A 13745-nucleotide genomic window follows, 5' to 3' on the forward strand; every position below is an offset into this window, starting at 1 on the left:
GGTTTGATGAGAAATGTATATGGAGGAATCATATTAAACAGGTTGAAACAAAAATGTATTGAATCTCATGAGATCAGTTTCTGGTTATGAATGGGGAGCAGATAAACAATCACTACTGGGTATTTATAGGGCTTTAATACGGTTGTGTATTGATTATGTGTGTATGGTATATGGAGCAGCAGCTAAGAGTGTGTTAGGAAAACTTGACAGACCCTTAAGACTCAGTATTGGTGGAGTTAAAACAACTCCTACTAATGCATTACTGGTGGACACTGACGAATTACCAATATATTTAAGAAGTTAAAAGCTGTCATTGACATATTGGGTTTTACTGGCATAATAGGATCTGGAGAGGAACAGCCTGCAACAAAGGTGCTGTGTGATTGTTGGGAATATTCACAACAACGAAAAGGTAAAGGATTTGCTTGGAATATTCATACAATATTTGAGGAATTTGGTTTAAATAGGTTAGATTATGGACCAAATACTGTATGAGGTAATGTTCCTCCATGGATATTTCCAGTGCCTAAAGTTGGAATGGACTGAAAGGAATGTGGATAACATTGGATATTTGGTTCAAGATTATGTGAAAAGGAACTATTTTCATTATATGCTCATATTTACTGATGGATTAAGACCCAGGGAGGGAACGTTGTTAGATTATTTCTCCTCTGATCTATGTAGTTCATAGTTTTCATCCCCAGCACTCTCCGTTGTCCTCTCACTCAGGAATATGCTTGCAAGGGAAGAGACTCTGACACAAAATGTAAATAAAAACTTCTTCAAAGGTTTATTGACAATCAAACATATTTATACCAGAAAAGTGCATCAAGGAAAATCATCATGCATCAATAACATTCTCTGCTATCAGAATACCAGTTTATACTTAAAGACGACCCTAAGAAATCCTTGAGCTTCAGATAAGGAGAGCAGAAGGAACAGAAAAACAATGTGCTACGTGTCAGTAAAGACTAGTGACAATGGAGGCCCAAAATGAAAGAGTAGGCCTGAGAGTAAACTGAGAGCAAATCTATATTTCTTGCAAACATGTAGGAGCAGGAGTATACATACCAGAGTTTAGTGTTGTCATATGTAAAAGAATGAATGATAGAGTATATTTACAGCTGAAATAATCACCATCATTTTAAGATTACAATGGATAGTAGAGGTAAGGCCTGAGAGAGTTGTCATTTGTCCAGACTCTACTGCAGGCTAGGCTCTTAGTAGCTTGAACTGAAAAGAAACAATAAGAGATGATATATTGCTGGAAACATTTATTATAATGTGGAGAATACAAAGAGTTGTAACTAATGTACAGTTTTGTTGGATTCCTGCTCATGTTGGAGGGGATGGGTAATGAGAAAGCAGACGAGACTGCAAAGAGAGCATTGAAATTAAATGAGAATGAAATATTGAAAGTTCCCTTTGGAAAAGGTGAGGCCAAATCATTAATTAAAAGGCAGTGAGGGATTAATGGCAGAAGAAGTGGGACACAGATACCAAAGGGTGACACTATTATAGCATACAAAAATCAATTAAGGCGAAGGCATACAAAGGGAAGTACTTTTTCTAGATTAAGATTTGGATATACTGGATTAAAATCAACGTTTTATTTAATGGCAAAGTGCTTATCAGATAAATGTGACATTTGTAATGTTCCTGAAAATGTTGAGCATGTCATTATGTGGTGTAGTAAATATAATTCAGAGAGGAATATCTTATGTGATAAGATATATACACGTGGATAGAATTTGGAAGGGATTTTAGGGATGAGTGAGAAAATGAGGGAATGCTGCCAGGCTCTCTTTCATTTTCTTAAAAATACAGGATTAGATCATAAAATATAGTTGTTGTTTTATTTTATTTATTTATTTGTTTACTTTTATGTAACCTGATGTATGTAAAACCCTGATATTATACACTCCGGTACATTAGGTGGCGGTATGCACCTATACATGTTGGTTTGCGATCCGCCATTAAACATAAAGAAGAAGAAGAGAGTGTTGATTCGGTGGCGGCAGCTGGACTGAGAGTGGAGTGCGCATGGTAGGAAGTAACGGAGATTCCAGAAAGCGATTAATTGGAATATAGTGGAAAATCGGAAAAGAAAGAAAAATTGGGGTCAGGTTTTGGATTCTGACAGTGTCACGATTCCCCGTTGTCTGCCCTGTGTTCTCTGTCACACTATCACGTTTATGTCATGTTTCCTTGTCTGCTCCGTGTTTTCCGTTTCACCCGTCACCGTTCAAGTTCCATGTCGCGTTTTCCTTGTTGTTCGCCCCGTGTTCCACTGTCCTTGTCTAAACTACATTTCCCACAATTCCCGGCCTCCCTCAATGCCTGCGCTCATCATTGTTTCCACCTGTGTCTCGTTCAGTCTCCACTTTGTCTGTGTATTTAAACCCTGTTTCTTTGTTTAATCACTGTCGATCGTTGTTTGTGTCCGGTATGCTGTCTAGCCTGGTCTGTCTCCTTCACCCGAGTTCCTGGTTTAGTTTTGTGTTTTTGTTCCCTCGTGTTTGATCTGTTTTATTGTGTTTTCAGTTGCCTGTTTTTCCCACCGTGGACTTTCCTTTGTGTTTACCCTTTTATTTATTATATGCTAAATAAAAACCGCATTTGGATCCGCACCTTCTGTCTGCATTCCTGCATTCGTTACAGAACGATCGACCACAATGGATCCAGCAGCTTTCTTCGTGGGACTGACACACATGGAGCTAAACATCCGTGAGTTCTCCCATTTTTTCTCCTGCATGGCCGGCTACACCGGTTGGGATGACAACCTCCTGAAGACCGTCTACAGGATTGGCGTACCTAAACACCGGTGTGATGATTTGCCGGAGATAGGAGACTACACCTGGCAGGAATACGTGAGTCTCGTCGTGGAGGAATTCGCTGCCGGGAATCTCCTCTCTCGATCCCGGCCCTCACCTCTGGGCTCCCTGTTACGCCTGTCACGGTGGACGTTTCTGAGGAGGACCCAACCACGCCAGCCCCATCTGTCAGCGAACGCACCCCCACGCCAGTCACTCTCTACGAGCCAGCGCGGCCCACTTCGTCTGGCCGGAGGAGGAACAGAAGACGGGCTTCCGCCTTCCGGCCAACGTCAGCCACGGTCAGCGAGCCAGAGCCCACGCCTGTCACGGTGAGCGAGCCAACACCTACGTACATCACTGTGAGCAAGCCTGTGCCCACGTCAGCCACGGTCAGCCAGCCGGCACCTCCGCACATCACGGTGAGCGAGCCAACGCCTACGCACATCACTGTGAGCGAACCTGCGCCAAGGCATGTCACTGTGAGCGAGCCTGTTGCCCCTGAAGTCAGTGAGCCAGTGCCTGTAGCCTCGACCGTCCATGAGCCGGCGCCTGTAGCCTCGACCGTCCCTGAGCCAGCGCCTGTAGCCTCGACCGTCCCTGAGCCAGCGCCTGTAGCCTCGACCGTCCCTGAGCCAGCGCCTGTAGCCTCGACCGTCCCTGAGCCAGCGCCTGTAGCCTCGACCGTCCTTGAGCCAGCGTCTGTAGCCATGACCGTCCAAGCGCCAACGCCTCCCGAGCTTTCCAGAGCTCCACCTCCCGAGCTTTCCAGAGCTCCGCCTCCCGAGCTTTCCAGAGCCCCGCCTCCCGAGCTTTCCAGAGCCCCGCCTTCCGAGCTTTCCAGAGCTCCACCTTCCGAGCCTCCCATGCTTTCCAGAGCTCCACCTCCCAAGCTTTCCATAGCTCCGCCTTCCGAGCCTCCCGAGCTTTCCAGAGCTCCACCTTCCGAGCTTTCCAGAGCTCCGCCTCCCGAGCTTTCCAGAGCTCCGCCTTCTGAGCCTCCCGAGATTTCCAGAGCTCCGCCTCCCGAGCTTTCCAGAGCTCCACCTTCTGAGCTTTCCAGAGCTCCGCCTTCCGAGCTTTCCAGAGCTCCACCTCCCGAGTCTTCCAGGACTCCGCCTCTCAAGTCTCTCGAGCCTCCCAGGGCTCCTCCTCTTGAGCCTCCCAGGGCTCCTCCTCCAGAGCCTCCTAGGGCTCCCCCTCTCAAGTCTCTCAAGCCTCCCAGAGCTCCTCCCGAGCTTCCTCAAGTCTCTCGAGCCTCCCAGGGCTCCACCCCTCAAGTCTCTCGAGTCTTCCAGGGCTCCGCCTCTCAAGCCTCTCGAGCCTCCCAGGGCTCCACCTCTCGAGCCTACTAGGGCTCCACCCCTCAAGCCTCTCGAGCCTCCCAGGGCTCCTCCTCTCAAGCCTCTCGAGCCTTCTAGGGCTCCGCCCCTCAAGCCTCTCGAGCCTCCCAGGGCTCCACCCCTCAAGTCTCTCGAGCTTTCCAGAGCTCCGCCTCTCAAGCTCCCCGAGCCTTCCAGGGCTTTGCCTCCCAAGCTTCCCGAACCTTCCAGGGCTCTGCCTCTCGGGCCTTCCAGGGCTCCGCCTCCCGAGCCTCCTACGGCTCTGCACTCAGAGACCCCAGAGCCTTCTAGGGCTCCGCCTCTAGAGCGACCTATGGCTCTTCGCCCCGAGCCTCCTACGGCTCCGCCTCCAGAGCCTCCTACGGCTCTGCTCCCAGAGACTCCAGAGCCTACTAGAGATCCGCCTCCCGAGCAGCCTACGGCTCCACCTCTCGAGCCTCCTACAGCTCTGTTCCCCGAGACTCCTGAGCCACCTACGGCTCTGCCTCCCGAGCCTCCTACGGCTCCGCCCCTAAAGGCCTCTACGGCACCACCTTCCTCGGCTCCGCCTCCTGAGCCTTCCTCGGCTCCACCTCCTGAGCCTCCCTCGGCTTCACCTCCAGAGCCTTCCAGGCCTCCGCCTCTAGAGCCCCCTACGGCGCCATCTCCATCGGCTCTGCCTCCTGAGCCTCCCACGGCTCTGCCTCCTGAGCCTCTCACGGCTCTGCCTCCTGAGCCCCTCGAACCTTCCTCGGCTCTGCCTTCCTCGACTCCGCCTCCTGAGCCTCCCTCTGCTCTGCCTCTTGAGGCCCCAGAGCCTCCCTCAGATCCGCCTCCTGAGCCTCCAGAGCCTCCCTCAGCCCCGCCTCCTGAGGCCCCAGAGCCTCCCTCAGCTCCGCCTCCTGAGCCCCCAGAGCCTCCCTCAGCTTCATCTCCAGAGCCCCTTGCAGCTCCACCCCCAGGGTCTCCTGCGGCCTTGCCTGTGCCTCCTTCGGCGCCACCACCCAAGTCTTCGACTGCTCCGTCTCAGAAGTCCACCTTGGCTCCGCCAGCTCCCCTAGTGGCCACTCTTCCTCCCAGGCCTCTTGAACCAGCCCTAGTCCTATGGCCACCTCCTAGATCACCTAAACCTGTCCCTGTCCTGGAGCCACACCCCAGGCCTCCTGGACCTGTCCCTGTCCGATGGCCACCTCCCAGGCCCCCTAGACCTGTCCCTGTCTTGTGGCCGCCTCCCAGGCCTCCTCGAACTGTCCCGGTCCTGTGGCCACCTCCCGGGTCCCCTGAACCGGCCCTTGCCCAGTGGCCAGCTCCCAGGCCACCTAAACCTGTCCCTACCCGGGGGACGTTCCCCAGGCCACCCGACCTGGTTCCCTGCACACACCCCCAGAGACTGCTTACCTTCCCTCTCGGCCTCCCTAGTCTGCCCGTCTGCCCTTTGTGCCCCCGTGAACTGCCTATTTGCCCCTTTTGCCTCCTTGGACTGCCTAATTTCCCCTTGTGCCCCCGTGGTCTGTCTCCATGTCCCTTGAACTTCCTTGGTCTGTCTCCGTGTCCCTTGTGTCCCCTTTTGTCCATCTTTTTTTCCCCTTGTCTAGCCCCTCTCGCCTTGAACATTTGGTTATCCCTGCTGTTTTTTCCCTTCTGTTTATTAAGTCCGTCTGGAATCCGGTCCTTTTGAGGGGGGATTCTGTCACGATTCCCCGTTGTCTGCCCTGTGTTCTCTGTCACACTATCAAATTTATGTCATGTTTCCTTGTCTGCTCCGTGTTTTCCGTTTCACCCGTCACCGTTCACGCTCCATGTCGCGTTTTCCTTGTTGTTCGCCCCGTGTTCCACTGTCCTTGTCTAAACTACATTTCCCACAATTCCCGGCCTCCCTCACTGCCTGCGCTCATCATTGTTTCCACCTGTGTCTCGTTCAGTCTCCACTTTGTCCGTGTATTTAAACCCTGTTTCTTTGTTTAATCACTGTCGATCGTTGTTTGTGTCCGGTATGCTGTCTAGCCTGGTCTGTCTCCTTCACCCGAGTTCCTGGTTTAGTTTTGTGTTTTTGTTCCCTCGTGTTTGATCTGTTTTATTGTGTTTTCAGTTGCCTGTTTTTCCCACCATGGACTTTCCTTTGTGTTTACCCTTTTATTTATTATATGCTAAATAAAAACCGCATTTGGATCCGCACCTCCTGTCTGCATTCCTGCATTCGTTACAGTGAAAGGGGAAGTCATCAGATAAGGCAAGGTAAGGAAGAATACAAGGTAATGTTGAAATTCGCATCTGAATCTGGATCTGCAATAAAGCCGTTGAAGTTAACTAAAGCAATTAAAGATGACAGGGCCGGACTGCGACACAATTTCAGGCCGGGAAATCCTACACCCATCCAGGCCATCCTATGCACCCAAATAAAATTTTGAAACACGGACAACCTTGTTTTTTTTCCCCCTAAATTACATTTATTTCACAGTATGACCATAACATAAAAACAGAAACAACCAACCTAGAACCTAGAAGGTCAGCAGGTTGCGTAAGACTTCGCTGCTCTCAGCAACTTTATCAATAATGCTGTCAATGTCAATTCCAACAAGTATCTCCCTCTCTGTTGACATTAACATGAAAGCCTAAATCCTAAATCCTTAGGCTGTGGCTGTGCAAAATAATTAAAGGCTTTCTCTTGAACGGTACCCTCACTTCCCTTTTCCTTAATATCGCTGTGTCTCTCCCTTCCACCAGGATTATCAGCCTCATACACCAAGTAAAGAGGAGTACTAGTGTTATTGGAAATTTAAACTAAAACATTAATATATATATATATATATATATATGTGTGTGTGTGTGTGTGTGTATGTATGTATGTAGTTATAAAGTGTGTGTATTTTTCTTGTACCTGTCTCTTCTCCACCTGTCACTTCTTCTGGCCTCATGTTACAAACAGAACTGTCCCACTCTCCACCGTGGTGCAAAACAACCACCTTATTGTAATTTGTTTGCCCAGAATCTACATTTATTTTAGTAAAAATCAAAGTATTATATTTATGACAAAATGTTGTTGTTTTTATCTTAAAACTACTTAAATATCCAACATTTAGCAACACTATATTTCATACAATATGTTAATTTTTTTTCTTTTCTTATTTTGCTTCTACCTGTCATCTCACTCCCTGGCTGAATCTGATGTGTGATCATTGCACCACAGCTAGTGCTAGGTTGGCTGTCTCCACCTTCATTTGATGAAAAAAAAAAAAGGAAATTTGTATTACCTTATTAAATGTATGCATCATCTTTCATGTCAAATTCTTACATTTGATCAATAAATTCAGTTATAATAATAAGACACTATAGGGCTATTACCCATCAAATTAAAAAATGTGCACTGCAATTACAACTGCAATAAATAATGTTATGAGATTGATGTTTTAAATAAATGTTTGAATATAAAAAAAATGCAATACTTAAACATTAAACTAAACCGACAATAGGTGGCGGCAAGTGACCGTCTTAATTAGTGAGTCATTCATACAAAAGATTCGTTCAAAATGCTGAATCATTCAGTAACAAAACACAGCGCTGCTGTAGCTTTCCTTTGGAACTATTTTAGTCAGTGAAATAGAACAAAAACGGTTAATATGGTTTGTGTCTAAAATGTAAGTAACTTAATAATAAATATTAACTATGCTACTTGTTTATTGAACAATAAATTCAATGTAACATTTTCAATTGTGATAATATTCAGCAAAACAGCTCCCTTAGTTGTGTTATGTTAAACTAAATCATATGTTATAAATAAAAAAAAACAACAATTAGAATTTTTACCTCAGTACAATGTAAGCTACCGCTTACATTTGCTAGCAGTTCAATACTAAGTTAATGAAGAAAAAAGTATTTACAGATGAAACTGACCTGCACTTGAAGCCCTGAACAGGTCAGTCATTTTGCAACATTTTGCTGCTTCTTCTTGGAGTGCTTTCTTTTTTTTTTTCCTTTCCCTCTCTGCTCCACCTGGCCGTTTTCCCTCCATCATCGGGTGCTGCTCGCATTTTCTGTTTAACCGTTTGTCTGAGGCGTAAAGTCGAATCGTAGCCTTGCCAGTCAAGACTAAGAGATTCATGATTTTTTTTTTTTATTGTTCTTAATATTAATAATAATTTTATTGAATAATAATAATAAAAAATAATTAAAAAGCGCTGGCTGGCAGCAGGCCAACTTAGTCGCCAGGCCAGCGGGAATTGTCCCGGTGCTCCCGATGGCCAGTCCGGGCCTGCATGATGAGATAGGGCAGATTGAAAGTGCAAAAACATTGAGGGATGGGGAAATTGCTATTATTCTGTAAAGATAATATGCAACAGAAACGTCTAGGTAACGGATGTGACCTCCATTCCCCGATGGAGGGAACGAGACAGTGTGTCAAAGAAGCGACACTAGGGGTCTCTCTTGAGCTCCGAATATGCCTCTGATCTATGAAAAATGGCCAATGAGAAGTTGGCAGACAGAATTTGCATGTCCCGCCCCCAGACATACGGGTATAAAGGCGGGGAAATACGTCTGTTTCATTCAGGATTTTTCTGAGGAGCCGTAAATGGTCCGGCCACAACAGTGGCTCTGCTCAGCGCCGTAGCCGGGAGGACACAATGTCTCGTTCCCTCCATCAGTAAACGGAGGTTACATCCGTAACCTAGACGTTCCCCGTCTGTCGCTCACTTCGACATTGTGTCGAAGAAGCAACACTAGGGGTCCAGTTTAAATCACGCCATGCGCTGAGCCGTGTATATGTACTGCTGACACAGGAGCGGGCAGGTACTTGACGTGCCAAAATGACCAGCTGTATCAGACTGCACATACCCTTCCCCCAATGCCCCATAAAGTTGTTGGAATCCTTATAGTTACCCTAGACAGGGGAACAAGGTGACGCTTGCCAACCTGGGAACGGGCCGAGCCTAGCCGGGCCTCTTTTCTCTCTATGTTTCTCACATAGAGTCAATGGCTGGGGCCCTTACACGCATCGGGGAAGGGGGTCTTATCCAGTTTCCTATTCTTTCATGGGGAAAAGACCCTTTGGAGACCACACCTGCCCAGAGAGGGGGAGGTAAGAGTGGTGACATACACCACATGGGCTTTTAGGTCACATGTGGGGAGTGGCGCGGTGGTAGATCCTCCCTCCCTTCTTCGGAGGGAGGAGTTGCTACCGACACGGCAACCGGGGGCAGTGAGAACTGCCCAAGGGAGACGCAGGTCCGCTCGTAAGGGGACCATACCGCGGAAAATACACACAGGGGGGAAGTTAGGCAGTATTTCCAGTACAAGGTAGATTTGAGTACCCGCAGTGGATTGAGTCGGCAAATTCCTCCACTGAATTGCGGACCCAGAGGGCTAGAGAGGAGTCCTCCAGTGAGCCGAGTGAGTGGGATCACCTGGTAGAAAAAGCGCAAGGTTTTACCTCAACCGAGGGAAAGGGCGCTAGGTGCAAGCAATCCACCCGGTCAGTCCGTCAATGTGTTACTGAGTTCTACTGGCTCGGACCTGAGAAAACACGGACAAAACTGACTCTGCACTGAGATTGTAAAATCTAGCAAAGGAATAAGGTGTTGCAACCCGCTGCTCTGCATATGTCTGCCAGGGGGGTGCCTCTGGCCAGTGCCCATGAGGACGCAACACTCCTTTTTGAGTGTGCTCGGACCCGCAGGGGAGGGGGGGCATGGCCTGGATGCGATAGGCCAATGAAATGGTGTCCACCACCCGGTGGGAGAGCCTCTGTTTGGAGACAGTGTTCCCTTTCCACTGTCCACCAAAGCAGAGCTGCTCAGAACGTCTAAAGCTCTATGTGTGGTCCAAGTAGGTACGCAAAGCACATACTGGGGCAGTGCTTGCTTCCTCCCAGGGCAGCGCTTGCAGGTTCACTACCTGGTCTCTGAAGGCCGTGGTCTTAGGATCACATGTGTGTCTGCCGGACCGAACTCCAGGCAAGTGTCGCTGACAGAAAACGCTTGCAGGTCCCCGACCCTCTTGATTAAGGAGAGCGCAATCAAAATGGCCGTCTTTAGTGAGAAGGTCCTGAGTCCAACTGATTCTAGCAGCTCAAAGGGGGGTCTCTGAAGGCCCGAAAGGACCACTGAGAGATCCCAGGAGGGGAGACGGGGCATCAAGGAAGCGTGTTTTGTCCATCTTGTTTATCTCGACCAAGTTCAGCCACAGATGACGTTCCTGAACTACAAGTGTGGCCATCGCCTGCCAGTGTGTGGCCCTGAGGGCGAGGTTGATGACATCGTCCTACAGGCCTTGGAGGGGAGCACAGGGCAACCCCGCCAGGTGGTGGCGTTCTCGGGGCATAGATGGATCGCAACCGCCCTATCCACCTGGGGAATTGCTGTGTACCCCTGGGGCACTCCGCCGTCGAGGGTAGTGAGAGCGGATGAGCGAGGGGCTTTGTGACGAGTGGAGAGGGGTGCTCTCCATGCAGTCATCAGCTCATCATGCACCTACGGGAAGAAAGGGACCTGAGGGGCATGGCTGGGAGCGGCGCGCAGACCCAAGGAATCAATCATCCAGCCTCAACGGCTGTGGGGAGGACGGAGGGTTCCAGTCCAGCCCCACACTGCAAGGGTCAAGGATGTCGGACATCTGGGCGTTGGCCTCAGCCTGGGCATGCTGGTCCGAAGGTGGCAGCTCAGACGAGTCACCTGCATCAGATGCTGCGAGCCGCTGTTGCCTGGAGCCCGGACGGAAGTCAAAGAGCGTGCCGGTGGGCAGGTGGTTCGCGGAGGCATACCTGGTGAAACTGAGCCCGCTGCTATCCCCAGATTGCCTCCATCGCCAGCCGCATCGTCCTCAATCCCGTGGGAAGAAGGAGCGACGATGGGGCGGCTGGAGTGGCGTTCCTTCGGTTGAAGGAAAGCCGTGACCTCAACGTTGCCATGGTCATGTTCTCGCAGTGAGTACTGTAGTAGTTTCTGCCAATTTTGTGAAAAATCACTCCACATCTTTTTGGGGATTTTGATTTCAGAAGAATAGACTTTATTATCCTTCAATAAAGTCGAGTTGCCTGCAGTAAAACCACAACAACAACTAACGCATCTCTGGGTTTTGTTCACTTAAATACATCTCCTCAAACAAGGTGGGGCTTACACTTTTTTAAACATGCCTTATCTATCATCCTCTTCTTTGACTCTGGTCTGACCATTTTTAGAAGTGAACAGGAACCATCTTTGGAGGACATAAATTCTCCCAGTGGTCATGTGAGCACACATGTACAGCTATTCCTGTTTCTGCACACACCTTCAAATAGTCACACATATGTTGAGCACACATTCCATCACATCCACAGGCCTTTATACACATACAGTAAACTGCATGTTTGCCTGTCAGACATAACTGTGGTACAAATCAACAATGTTTACATTGATTACACCTGATTAATGTATACTTAACTTGATAAAAATATACTACAGTACATGAACCATCCACCTGCCTCAGTGTGATTGCAGCTCAGACACACGAGACTGTGCCTGTGGCCGTCTGAAGCGGAGAGCACTCTACCACATCCAGGAACTACACAGGGGTGGAAAGGCATCTTTATAAAGACGCGTCCTGAAAAGGACATCAACGCCGCTGTGTATTGCTCTTTTAGCGGAAAATACTCTTTTAGAGAAAATCACTCTTTTACAAACACTCTTTTAAACTGCACTGGTGTGCAGAGAAGGAGAAAGCCGCTGTAGTGCGTCATAGATCCAACAGCAGATCGCTCAGAGGTAAGAGGAACAGGTGTATATGTGTGACTCACAGCTCGCTGCATACACGACCATCAGCTCCCAGAAAAAATTTCTGAATGAAACAGACGTAATTCCCCGCCTTTACATGCAAATTCTGTCTGCCAACTTCTCATTGGCCTTTTTTCATAGATCAGAGGCATATTCAGCGATCAAGAGAGACCCCTAGTGTCCCTTCTTCGACACAACGTCGAAGTGAGCGACAGACAGGAACTTGTGTTGGAGTTGAAGATGATACTTGGTTAAAAAGTGATACGTTCAATTCCAGAAGATAATTGCTCTGCACAATCAGAAAGTCGGACGGAGAGTATTAAAATCATTATTAAAGCAGCTGAAAAGTATTTGGATGTAGTGGGAATTAATTTGGAGATGATAAATGAAAACTTCAAGGTACAGATAGGAAACACTCAGGCAACATGTGATGGTTCTTAATGGTTTTAACAATATTGCAATGGAATGCAAGAAGTTTGATCGCTAACAGACAGGAATTTAAGACATTTATATTAAAACAAAAAAGATGCCCAGATATCTTATGTGTTCAAGAATCATGGCTGAAACCAGCCTTACATTATACATTACATGGATATATTGCAGTACGTAGAGATAGGCAAGGTGGAAATGGTGGTGGATTAGCAGCTTTCATAAAACAAGTTATTGTATACAGAATCGTAGAGGTAAATTAGGAACAAGAGGTAGTGATAGTTGAAATATGGGAAGGATAACAAAGTATTAAAATTGTAAACCTTTATAATCCATGTGGAAAACGTAATAAAGTAAATCTGGAAAAGATACGTGGAGAAGGTAATCACAAGATGGTGTGGTGTGGTGATTTTAATGCACACAGTACATTGTGGGGGAGTGGAAACAGATCAAAATGGGTTGGTAGTGGAGGAACTGCTAGATTTGAGAGGGTTAGTGCGTATCAATGATGGGTCGGACACAAGAATGATATAAGTCATGGAAAGGTTTCTGCAATAGATTTAACGTTGGTATCAGATAATTTAGCAAGGAACAGTACATGGAAAGCAATATAGGAAGTGATTATTTTCCAATTTTCTGTCAAATAGGTGTTGATATTAAAAAAGGTACGGTAGAGAGAATGGAGAGATGGAAGTTTAAAAAAGCGAATTGGGATAAATTTAAAGAGATTTGTAAAAAATAACATGGAAGGTTTTTGGAAAAAATAGAGGATATAGATTAATTTAATATAAAAATAAGTGAAGTTGTAGCGAACTTCATGTGATGAACTCAGCTAATAAAAGAGGTTTTTCCTTTTAAATAACAAGCTAGTGGATGTAACGTCATTTCTAGAGTGGAAAGAATAATGTTTGGTGTCAGGAGACATGTGGCATTTCACATGGCTCAGTTCGATTTACACTCATTGATGTCCTGCTCTCCCGTTGAAGCCGCGTATGGAATGTTTGAATCTCCCGTTGAAGCCGTGTTTGGAATGTTTGAATCTCCCGTTGAAGCCGTGTTTGGAATGTTTGAATCTCCCGTTGAAGCCGCGTATGGAATGTTTGAATCTCCCGTTGAAGCCATGTTTGGAATGTTTGAATCTCCCGTTGAAGCCGTGTATGGAATGTTTGAATCTCCCATTGAAGCCGTGTTTGGAATGTTTGAATCTCCCGTTGAAGCCGCGTATGGAATATTTGAATCTCCCGTTGAAGCCATGTTTGGAATGTTTGAATCTCCCATTGAAGCCGTGTTTGGAATGTTTGAATCTCCTGTTGAAGCCGCGTATGTAATGTTTGAATCTCCCATTGAAGCTGTGTTTGGAATGTTTGAATCTCCTGTTGAAGCCGCGTATGGAATGTTTGAATCTCCTGTTGAAGCCGCGTATGTAATGTTTGAATCTC

This window comes from Xyrauchen texanus, chromosome 38 (genome assembly GCF_025860055.1).
Source record: "Xyrauchen texanus isolate HMW12.3.18 chromosome 38, RBS_HiC_50CHRs, whole genome shotgun sequence".
NCBI classification, from domain to species: domain Eukaryota; kingdom Metazoa; phylum Chordata; class Actinopteri; order Cypriniformes; family Catostomidae; genus Xyrauchen; species Xyrauchen texanus.